This window comes from Anomaloglossus baeobatrachus, chromosome 9 (assembly GCF_048569485.1).
Source record: "Anomaloglossus baeobatrachus isolate aAnoBae1 chromosome 9, aAnoBae1.hap1, whole genome shotgun sequence".
In the NCBI taxonomy this organism is placed as follows: Eukaryota; Metazoa; Chordata; class Amphibia; order Anura; family Aromobatidae; genus Anomaloglossus; species Anomaloglossus baeobatrachus.
The window spans coordinates 21347925-21360297 of NC_134361.1; positions in this window are offsets into that span (position 1 = coordinate 21347925).

Consider the following 12373-nt stretch of genomic DNA (forward strand, 5'->3'; position numbering starts at 1 on the left):
ACAACAAGTCCCAGAGTGGTGAAAGATAGTGACATGCAGCACACTACGTGTCAGAGCAGAGCATGTCACTGTCTCCACTCTGGGACTTGTTGTGCAGGTGACCGGATGATACATGTCACTAACTGCCCCACTCTGTGATTTCTGCTGCATAGTACCAACTGTATACACTCTCACCTGCACAACAAGTCCCATAGTGGAGACAGTTAGTGACATGTAGCATCCGGTCACCTGCACAACAAGTCCCAGAGTGGAGACAGTGACATGCTCTGCTCTGACACGTAGTGTGCTGCATGTCACTGTCTCCACTCCGCTGACCTCACAGCCCGTACACGCTGCGATGGATGCAGGGGGGACACAGAACAAGTAATCGGCCGACACTGGAGTCATCTGATTACTTGGGATGAATGAGAAGTAAAATGCTCTGGTGCTCGATGGGCGAAGCCCATGCCGATTTTTTAAAAAAAAAAAATGCATTAAAAATAAAAAAAACAAAAAAAATCACATTGTTTTGTGGGCTCCCACTGCATTTTCTATTGCTAAGGGTAACCAAAGCAGCTACTGGCTGCTAGCCCCCGCTGCTTGGTGTTACTTTCACTGGCAATAGAAATGCAGGGAAGCATTTTTTTTTTTTATAAAGGTTTTTCCCTGAAAACGTTTTTAAGAAAATGACGTGGGCTTCGCCATATTTTTGTATGCTAGCCAGGTACAGCAGGCAGCTACGGGCTGCCCCAACCCCCAGCTGCCTAGTTGTACCCGGCTGGGAACCAAAATATAGAGAAGCCCTTTTTTTTCATGAATTTCATGAAATAATTAAAAAAAAAAAAAAAAATGATGTGGGCTTCACCAAATTTTTGAGTCCAGCCAGGTACAACTAGGCAGCTGGGGATTGGAATCCACAGTGCAGGGTGCCCAAACTTTCTGGGCCCCCCACTGTGAATTGCAGTCCACAGCTGCCCCAGAAAATGGCGCTTTCATAGAAGCGCCATCTTCAGGCGCTGTATCCCAACTCTTCCAGTGGCCCTGGTGGCAGGTGGCACGCTGGGTAATAAGGGGTTAATACCAGCTATGTTTTACCAGCTGGTATAAAGCCCGAGATTCTTAATGTCAGGCCAAGTTTAACCTGGCCATTAAGAATCTCCAACAAAGGGTTTTAAAAAAAAAAAAAATAAGACATCACACAGAGAAAAATACTTATTAGAAATAAATACACAGACACAGTAGGGACTCCATGTTTATTACTCCCTCTCACCCCTCCACGATGGAGAGATTTCTGTACTGACCATGCCAGGAGAGAGCGAGGAAAAGAGAGCGAGCGGGGGGGAGGAGAAGAGAGCGAGCAGGAGGGGAGAAGAGAGCGAGCGGGGGGGGAGAAGAGAGCGAGCGGGGGGGAGAAGAGAGCGAGCGGGGGGGAGAAGAGAGCGAGCGGGGGGGGAGAAGAGAGGGGGGGGGAGAGAGCGAGCGGGGGGGAGAAGAGAAAGAGGGGGGGAGAAGAGCGAGCGGGGGGAGAAGAGAGCGAGCGGGGGGGAGAAGAGAGCGAGGGGGGGAGAAGAGAGCGAGGGGGGGAGAAGAGAGCGAGCGGGGGGAGAAAGAGAGCGAGCGGGGGGGGAGAAGAGAGCGGGCGGGGGGGAGAAGAGAGAGGGGGGGGAGAAGAGAGCGAGCGGGGGGAGAGAAGAGAGCGAGCGGGGGGGGGAGAAGAGAGAGAGGGGGGGGGAGAAGAGAGAGAGGGGGGAGAAGAGAGCGAGGGGGGGGTGAGAAGAGAGCGAGGGGGGAGAAGAGAGAGAGGGGGAGGAGAAGAGAGAGAGGGGGGGGAGAAGAGAGCGAGGGGGGGGAGAGGAGAGCGAGGGGGGGAGAAGAGAGCGAGTGGGGGAGAAGAGAGCGGAGGGGGGAGAAGAGAGGGGGGGGAGAAGAGGGGGGGGAGAAGAGAGTGAGGGGGGGAGAAGAGAGCGAGGGGGGGAGAAGAGAGCGAGGGGGGAGGAGAAGAGAGCGAGCGGGGGGCGGAGAAGAGAGAGCGAGCGGGGGGGAGAAGAGAGCGAGCGGGGGGAGAAGAGAGCGAGGGAGGGAGAAGAGAGGGGGGGAGAAGAGAGGGGGGGAGAAGAGAGCGAGGGGGGGAGAAGAGAGCGAGGGGGAGAAGAGAGCAAGGGGGGGGAGAAGAGAGCGAGGGGGGGAGAAGAGAGCGAGGGGGGGAGAAGAGAGCAAGGGGGGGAGAAGAGAGCGAGGGGGGAGGAGAAGAGAGCGAGCGGGGGGAGAAGAGAGCGAGGGGGAGGAGAAGAGAGCGAGCGGGGGGAGGAGAAGAGAGCGAGGGGGGGAGAAGAGAGCGAGCGGGGGGAGAAGGAGAGCGAGGGGGGGAGAAGAGAGCGAGCGGGGGAGAAAGAGAGCGAGCGGGGGGAGAAGAGAGCGGGCGGGGGGGAGAAGAGGAGAGGGGGGAGAAGAGAGCGAGCGGGGGGGAGAAGAGAGAGGGGGGGGAAGAGAGAGAGGGGGGAGAAGAGAGCGAGGGGGGGGAGAAGAGAGCGAGGGGGGGAAGAGAGCGAGGGGGGGAGAAGAGAGAGAGGGGGGGGAGAAGAGAGAGGGGGGGGGAGAAGAGAGCGAGGGGGGGAGAAGAGAGCGAGGGGGGGAGAAGAGAGCGAGTGGGGGAGAACAGAGCGGAGGGGGGGAGAAGAGAGGGGGGGGGAGAAGAGGGGGGGGAGAAGAGAGCGAGGGGGGAGAAGAGAGCGAGGGGGGGGAGAAGAGAGCGAGGGGGGGGAGAAGAGAGCGAGGGGGGGAGAAGAGAGCGAGGGGGGGAGAAGAGAGCGAGGGGGGGAGGAGAAGAGAGCGAGCGGGGGGAGAAGAGAGCGAGGGGGAGGAGAAGAGAGCGAGCGGGGGGAGGAGAAGAGAGCGAGGGGGGGAGAAGAGGAGCGAGCGGGGAGAGAAGAGAGCGAGGGGGGAGAAGAGAGCGAGCGGGGGGGAGAAGAGAGCGAGGGGGGAGAAGAGAGCGAGCGGGGGGGAGAAGAGAGCGAGCGGGGGGGGAGAAGAGAGCGAGCGGGGGGGGAGAAGAGAGCGAGCGGGGGGAGAACAGAGCGAGGGGGGGAGAAGAGAGCGAGGGGGGGAGAGAAGAGAGCGAGCGGGGGGAGAAGAGAGCGAGGGGGGGAGAAGAGAGCGAGGGGGGGAGAAAGAGAGCGAGGGGGGGGAGAAGAGAGCGAGCGGGGGGGAGAAGATGAGCGAGCGGGGGGGGGAGAAGAGAGCGAGCGGGGGGGAGAAGAGAGCGAGCGGGGGGAGAAGAGAGGGGGGGAGAAGAGGGGGAGAGAAGAGAGCGAGGGGGGGGGAGAAGAGAGCGAGGGGGGGGAGAAGAGAGCGAGGGGGGGAGAAGAGAGCGAGGGGGGGAGAAGAGAGCGAGGGGGGGAGGAGAAGAGAGCGAGCGGGGGGAGAAGAGAGCGAGGGGGGAGGAGAAGAGAGCGAGCGGGGGAGGAGAAGAGAGCGAGGGGGGGAGAAGAGAGCGAGCGGGGGGGAGAAGAGAGCGAGGGGAGAGAAGAGAGCGAGCGGGGGGGGAGAAGAGAGCGAGGGGGGGGAGAAGAGAGCGAGGGGGGGGAGAAGAGAGCGAGGGGGGGAGAAGAGAGCGAGGGGGGGAGAAGAGAGCGAGGGGGGGAGAAGAGAGCGCGAGGGGGGGGAGAAGAGAGCGAGGGGGGAGAAAGAGAGCGAGGGGGGGAGGAGAAGAGAGCGAGCGGGGGGAGGAGAAGAGAGCGAGCGGGGGGAGGAGAAGAGAGCGAGCGGGGGGGAGAAGAGAGCAAGCGGGGGGGAGAGAGAGAGAGTGGGAGGGGGGGGAGAAGAGAGAGAGGGGGGGAGAAGAGAGAGGGGGGGAGAGAGAGAGAGGGGGGGAGAAGAGAGAGAGGGGGGAGAAGAGAGCGAGGGGGGGAGAAGAGAGCGAGGGGGGGAGAAGAGAGGGGGGAGAAGAGAGCGAGGGGGGAGAAGAGAGCGAGGGGGGGAGAAGAGAGCGAGGGGGGGAGAAGAGACGGGGGGGGAGAAGAGAGGGGGGGAGAAGAGAGGGGGGGGAGAAGAGAGGGGGGAGAAGAGAGGGGGGGGAGAAGAGAGGGGGGGGAAGAGAGGGGGGGATAAGAGAGCGAGGGGGGGATAAGAGAGCGAGGGGGGGGATAAGAGAGGGGGGGGAGAAGAGAGGGGGGGAGAAGAGAGGGGGGATAAGAGAGCGAGGGGGGGAGAAGAGAGGGGGGGAGAAGAGAGGGGGGGGAGAAGAGAGGGGGGGATAAGAGAGCGAGGGGGGGAGAAGAGAGGGGGGGAGAAGAGAGGGGGGGGAGAAGAGAGGGGGGGAGAAGAGAGGGGGGATAAGAGAGCGAGGGGGGAGAAGAGAGGGGGGGAGAAGAGAGGGGGGGAGAAGAGAGGGGGGGAGAAGAGAGCGAGGGGGGGAGAAGAGAGCGAGGGGGGGAGAAGAGAGGGGGGAGAAGAGAGCGAGGGGGGGGAGAAGAGAGCGAGGGGGAGAAGAGAGCGAGGGGGGGAGAAGAGAGGGGGGGAGAAGAGAGGGGGGGGAGAAGAGAGGGGGGAGAAGAGAGGGGGGGGGAGAAGAGAGAGAGGGGGGAGAAGAGAGAGGGGGGGAGAAGAGAGAGAGGGGGGGAGAAGAGAGAGGGGGGAGAAGAGAGAGAGGGGGGGGAAGAGTGGGGGGAGAGAAGAGAGTGGGGAAAGAAGAGAGTGGGGAAAGAAGAGAGTGGGGAAAGAAGGGGGGGGGGCAGAGGTGCTCTGTCACCAACTGTCTCCACTCTGTGACTTGTGGTGCAGGGTGACAGAATGCAGGCAGTTGGTCCCATGCAGCAGGACAGATGGCAGAGCACAGCGGTGACATGCCTGTCAGTGTCTTGCTGCTGGGAGGAGCAGATGATCACACTGCCCGACACCGGCCGCTCTCCTGACATCGCAGCAGAGCGGGCGGGTGTGGACAGTGTGATCACATACTTACGTGCAGGGGGGGGATTCAGCTGAAGACCCCCCCCTGTACTGCATACTGCGCCCCGTGCCTCACCATCTGCAGGACGCTTCCGGCTCCACACTGACCGTCCTCCGGCTCCTCCCCTCGATGCTGAGCTGTGACGTGCGGTAGTCACCGCCCACAGCCCTGTCACTCAATCTGAGTGGCGCCGGCATCCTGTGACGTACCCGTCTTGTTTGAGAGCCCGGAAATGCCGGGACGTCAGAGGATGCCGGCGGCCACAGCTCCAGGGGGTCATGTGACAGGCACTGAGCGTGCAGGATAGCGCCCGCTCAGTGCCAGAAATGGAAACACAAGCCAATGGAGAAGACGCCTAGAATGGTAAGTATAACTCCTACAGAAAATAAAAAAAATGGTGAACCACCCCTTTAAGTGAGGTGCAGTACCCTGTGGTGACTGAAGCCTCAGGGGCGCCACATGTCCATCTATCTATCTATGATTCTATCTATCTAGCCATCTATCTATGATTCTATCTATCTGCTGAAAGAGCCTTAAAGTGAATCCTGTCAACAGGTTTTTGCTCCCCCATCTGAGAGCAGCATAATGTAGAGACAGATACCCTGATTCCAGCGATGTCACTTTCTGGGCTGTTTGCTTTCATTGTGATAAAATCAAATGTTTTCTCTGCTGCAGATCTAGCAATTATACAGAGCTCATGAATATGCTGGACTACCTGCAGCATGACAAGTAGCCCTGTAATGATAATTTCTTGCTGATTAACCAGTGATGGTTATCAAAACTATACTAAGCAGCCCAATAAGTGACAATTGCTGGAATCAGGATCTCTTCCCCTATGTTATGCTACGCTCAGATTAGGTGTTAAAAACCTGGTGACAGATTCCCTTTGAAGGGGTTGTTAGGTCTAAATCCACAAGTCTGCATTATCACAATTTGGTTTCAATTACTTTAAAAACTGTATGTGACACATTCCCTTAAAGAAAAAAAAAATAGATTTAAACCAAAAATATATATATACCAAGAAGTTAGATTTAAAAAGAAAACAAAAAAAGTTAGAGTAAAGTAGGGCCCGGCCAAAAGAGTCCACCTTGTCATGGTGACAGGCTTAAAAAAATCTTTTGGCCAAAACAAAATCTGATGTCTGTGTGTGTGATACGGTGTTCAATGTGAAGGGTTAATTAATGTGTGATTGGTGAGGTTGTAGTGCAGAAGTGAAGGTTTCCAAGAGTGGCGGTGGGACTGTGGAAGATTCGCGGTATGGAGGCGGGAGCTGGGGTGGAGCCTCAAAGGAGCCCCGAACTTTTGCCAGTATGGGGCCCTGAAATTCCTAGTGGCAGCCCTGGATATAATGGAGGAGGCTCTATCTCTGTCAGTTACCTCAGATATAATGGAGGAGGCTCTGTCAGTTACCTCAGATATAATGGAGGAGGCTCTATTTATCTGTTACCTCAGATATAATGGAGGAGGCTCTATCTCTGTCTTTTACCTCAGATATAATGTAGAAGGCTCTATCTCTGTCAGTTACCTCAGATATAATGGAGGAGGCTCTATCTCTCTGTTACCCCAGATAGAATGAAGAAGGCTCTATCTCTAATTTACCTCAGATATAATGGAGAAGTAGGGAAAAAAAGTTTTCAGCTCACCTGATTCAGTGTACTCCAGGGCTTGCAAGGTGCACGCAATCCACGAGACAGGCCAGTCAGGTAGGTTACCTCAGATATAATGGAGGAGGCTCTCTCTGTCAGTTACCTCAGATATAATGGAGGAGGCACTATCTTTGTCAGTTACCTCAGAAATAATGAAGGAGGCGCTGTCTCTATTAGTTACCTCAGATATAATGGATGAGGTTCTATCTCTCTGTTACCTCAGATATAATATAGGAGGCTCTATATCTGTCAGTTACCTCAGATATAATGGAGGAGGCTCTATTTCTCCTTTATCACAGATAACATTGAGGAGTCTCACTCCCAGGGTCCATTTACACTGAAGGATTATTGTGAGCAACAATGGTCTTTGTCTGACATATCCTTCAACCAATCTGATCTTGCCGGGGACTTGATGTGATAACTGTCAGTCGCCTCCTGACAGGTGAGATTGTGCCATGTACAATAATGGCGGAGCAGTGTGTTATCAATGTGATGATCGGATCGCATGTACAAGTCTCCTTGTGTGAACAGTAAGTAATGGAAAAATAAAAATAAAAAAATAACCCAAACTCATTGAAATTGCAAAAAAGGTGCAATTCCACAATTGTTTATTTTATTTATCATGTTTATGATATGGTAAAACTGTAAGTATGATTCTCCAGGTCAGTACGAGTACGTAGATACCAAAGATGTATATATTTTTTTATTTAAGTGGTAAAAAAAAAGACAGAAATTTGTCAAAACAAAATTCACTATTGTCGCCATTTTCCATCAACCATTACGTTTTTATTTTTCGGGATCTGGGGCTAAGTGATGGCTTATTGTTTTCTCCCCTGAGCTGATGCTTTTACTGATACCTTTGTGGGTAGATGCGATGTTTTGATTGCTTCTTATTGTAGTTTATCGTAATGTTGCGACCATAAAAACGTAAGCCTGCTTTCACACTACGTTTTTTTAACATCCGTCATTAACGTTTTTTTAACGCAAAAACAGATCCAGTGCAAATGCGTTTTCATTTCAATGCATTTGCAATGGACTCGCGTCAACATGCGTTCACCTGCGTTTGCGTGCGTTATAGTGAGGATCCAGCCACTTGCAGTTTTTTAACTTATTTCAAAAACGCTACTTGTAGCGTTTTTGAGCTGCGTCCAAATACTGCAAATTGCTGGATCCTGACTAAACAGCACGCAAACGCATGTGAACGCTGGCATGCTGATAGACAGGATCCTGCTTGCTCTACTGAGCATGCACAGAACCAGCCTCGGGTGATCAGTCTCTCTCTCCACCTCTCTCCACCTTCCTCCCTCTCTCCACCTCCCTCTCTCTCTCCCTTCCTCCCTCTCTCTCTCCACCTCCCTGCCTCCCCCTCCCTCTCTCTCCACTCTCCCCTGCCTGAGAGCGGAGGACGCTCGTAACCAAGGTAAACATCGGGTAACCGCGATCTTAGTTACCCGATGTTTACCTTGGTAACGTGTGCAGGCAGCCTTGCTCCTAGCAGCTGCAGACGCTCGTAACCAATGTAAATATCGCGTATCCAAGCAAGTTACCCGATGCTTACCTTGGTTACGAGCCTCCACAGCTGTTAGATGCCGGCTCCCAGTCTGTAACGTTCAATTCCCCTCACTCCCGATCACATGACTCCAATGCCCGCCCATAAATTTAAAGTGACAGGATCCTGCAAAATAACACATGCGTTTGCATGCGTTTTTTTGCTGTAAAAGCAGGATCCGCTTTTGCAGCAAAAAAACGTTCATGACGCATGTTAAAAAAACGTAGTGTGAAAGCAGCCTAATTCTGGTGTTTTGATTTTTTTTTCTTTACACTGTTTACCGTTCCTATTCTTTTAATTTATATTTTGATAGATCGAACATTTCTGAAAGCAGTAATATCAAATATGTGCATTTTTTAAATTGTTTTATTGTCAATGGGGCAAAAGGGGAGTGATGGTAACTTGTGGTATTTTTGATTTATTTAATATTTTTAAAAAGTTTTTTTTTCACTTTTTACTGTATTTACTAGTCTCTTTGGGGGATGTGAAACTGTGATCGTCCAATCACTAGTACTGTGCAGAGCAGGGCATCAGAATCAGTACTGCTCAGTAGTGCAGAAATCACAATCTCCTATGAATGCCGGCTGCAAGCGTTCACAGTAGGACCGTAATGACAGACACAGGGGTCATCAGCTAAGTCTCAGCTGTCATGACAACCCATCGGAGCATGAGGCCCTCCCGGACAGCATTGTACTTTCATCTATATCAGATGACAAATACAGATACAGTTGAAAGCAATGATAAGAGTGAGCGCTCGGCTCCCTTCTCCATCATTATCCTTCAGTGTCTGAGATCTGATGTCTCTGTACAGCGGGCGCAATTACATCACTACTGTGCGCCCACCACTGTGCCAAGAAATGCAGAGCTGCAGAACACTCGCTATTGAAGTTGGAGTAGCGGGGAAAAGGGCAGTGGGGAGTTGTTATTTTTTTATCAGTGAGTACACTGGTGGCTAATGGCCACTATTTGGAGAACTATGGGGTGCATTATAATATCTGGAGGATTATGGGGTGTGCATTAAAATATATGGAGGACAGAGGGGGTGAATTAAAATATTTTGTTTATCTTGACTCAAAAAAAGATTGATCAAGAAGTCGTATGTGCTCGTATTTCAATATGGTACAAAAAAAAAATTACAGTCCACTTACACATAAACCAAGCCTCTTACAGGTCTGTAAATAGAAAAAATAATAAGTTAGTACTCTTATAGCATAGGAACAAAAAAAAGACAATTTTTTAAAAGTGATTTTTCTTGTGAAAAAGTAGTAACATTTTTTAAAAGGTATAAATTTGGTATTGTTTTAATTACATCATCTGGCAGATTAATGTTGTGTTATATGTCCATTGTGCTGCACGGTGAACTCTGTAAAATATAAAATTTAAATGCAATTCCAGATTTAATGGGTTTTTTTTTGTTCATGCCTCCAACCCAAAAAAAAAAAAATTAAACAGTGAACAAAAAGTTGTATGTATCAAACACGGTACAAGTAAATCTATAGCTTGTCCTGTAAACAAAACAATAAAACCTACAGAAGAAATATAACATCACAGTTATGTTCACACTAGAAAAATGATTTTTCTTAAGAAATTTCTTAAGAAATTTCTCAAGAGTGAAGGATTAGTGCACCTGCGTTAAAAAAACGCACCAAAAACACACCTGCGTTTTTGCCGCGTTTTCGGTGCGTTTTTGGTGCGTTTTTACCGCTGGTTGCTCCCTGCGTTATTGTGCCAATTATCTATGGCAAATAACGCAGTTAGCTGCAGAAAAGAAGTGACTGCTCATTCTTTTCCTTAAGAAAATCTACTGAAAGAATTTTCTTAAGAAAAAAACGCAGTGTGCGCACAGCTAATTTTTTTGCCATAGGTTTTGCTGGGGAATGTCTGCAGAAAGGTTACAAGAATTTCTCAAGAAATTTCTGCAGCAAAAACGGACCAAAAACGCAGGTAAAAAACGCAGTGTGTGAACATAGCCTTATACCCAATGATGAACAATGTTTTAAAAAAATAAATAAAAAAAAATTGTTTTATTTTTTGCTTCCCCGTGAGTTAATAAAAAGTGATAAAAAAAGGTGACATGTACCACAAAATGGCACCAATGAAAACTACATCTTGTCATGCAAAAACAAGCCATCATACTGTTCCGTGGATGGAAAATTGTGAAAACTTTCAGAATATGGCGACCGCAAAGCAAATTAATTTTTTAAGAGTGTATTAATTGTAGAAAAGTAATAAAACTAAATAAATTTGACTCCACTGTAATCGTAAAAGTTTTTTTTACATTTTTGTTCCTTCCTCCCATCCTTTAAGGAACTATAACTATTTATTTTCCGTCCACATTGCCATATGAGGGCTTTTTTTAATTTTTTTGCAGAGTTGTAGTTTTGAATCACTCCGATCTCTTACCATAACAAGAGAAGACAGATGCGTTGTGAAATGCTAAAACATGCAAACAATGAATGTAAGAATATAGACATGCATTACTGCTTAAGAAAATCTAGGAAAAATTCAGAGCGTACAAAAATGGTCATTTCTATATCTGCCCAGTAGCCACCTCAAGGCATATCTCGTATACTGGGAAGCGACACTGAACTCCAACCTCTCTCTGGGTTACATTTTTGTATGCTAAGTATCTCAATTTTTTCCTACATTTCCTCAAGCAGTAATGCACGTCTATATTCTTACATTAATGGTTTTCATGCTTTAGCATTTCAGAGTGCAACTGTCTTTTTTTTGTTATTATATGTCATGTTCAGTTTTGCACCTGTTCAGACTGCATTTTGGGAGTGCCGTCAGTCTTTTTGTCTAGATTCTTTTACCTTAAACTAAACTGGAAAACAGGAACAACGTTCAGTGAAGTGGTGGAAAAAAACCATCAATTCCGTCAGAATCGCACTACAAGGCGGCATTACGGGACCAATGCCATTTCCTAGCAATATGACCCGTCTCCTACAAGCTTTATATATATATATATATATATATATATATATATACATATATATGCAGAGACTCAGTTTTTTCCCCCATTAAATATTAAATGTAAAACAGTTTTTGGCCGAATATCTAACATTTTAGTGTTCATTATGTGGTAAAAATTGTTGGGCCATATGATTCCCCAGGTCAGTTCAATCATAAAATACATGCATACCTTTTAATTATCATTATCTAAGTGGTAAAAAAAAAAATTGGAAATTTGTAAAAAAAAAAAATTGGTTTCTGTTTACATTTTTTACTTCTTAATTTTTCTCTTCATAAAGCTGAGACACCTTGTTTTTGTTTTTTTTTACCATGGAAAGCTGACACTTTTATTGATATTTTCAGGCACAAACATAGTTTTTATTGCTTTTTATTGCAATTTTTCACAAAAATGTGAGGATCAAACAGCTGCAATTCTGGAATATCCATTTTTTCTCTTAACGGCATTGACCATATGGATTAATTTAATATTTTGATCATTTCCACTTTATAAATATGGAAATATCAATTATGTTCTTATGTTATTGCTTTGTTATTAAAGGGCGAAAAGGAGAATTATTCCCCCCGATTTTGTTCCTTCAGGCGACCTGAACCTGTGATCATGTCATCGCTTCCGCTATACACTTCTCGGCTTCATAGAAGGATAAAGATGACAGCGATAGGTCCTTCAGCAGAGCCCGGCTGTCATAACAGCCCACTGACAGCACGCTGTCAGGTCACCTGGAGATGATAGAAGCCATTACTTGCATGCACGGATGAACCTGCTAATTAAATGCCCGATTTCTATGGCTAAACAGCAGCGACCAGAGAAACTATTAGGCTGGAAACACATCTATGCGAGTAAAATCGGTCCGAGTTGGCTGAAAAAAACATGGCTGATTTTAGTTCACGTTAGGGCCGAGTGCAACGCACGTGCGATGCTTTTTCTGAATAAATTATTGATTTTGCTTGCGTGTGCGACGCGTGTGTGTCGCGTTTGCGATGCTAGTTTCCTGCAACATCTTAACTAGATAAAAGTGATTACACATGTGTCAGTTAATTTACGTTTGGGAATGTGATGTCACATTCATCTGTTGAATATTTAATGAGCATAGTTCCTGCCAGACTTGCAAATGTGAACGCTGGTGCGCGTGTGTGATCCTTCTTTTAATCCGCTTCCATAGGGAATCATTGAGAAAAATGGTTCGAGAAACTCGCAAAAAAGCAGCATGCTGCGATTTTTTTCTCAGTCCGATTTGGACTGAGAAAAAAATCGCAGATGAGAGCTGAATCATTCACTAA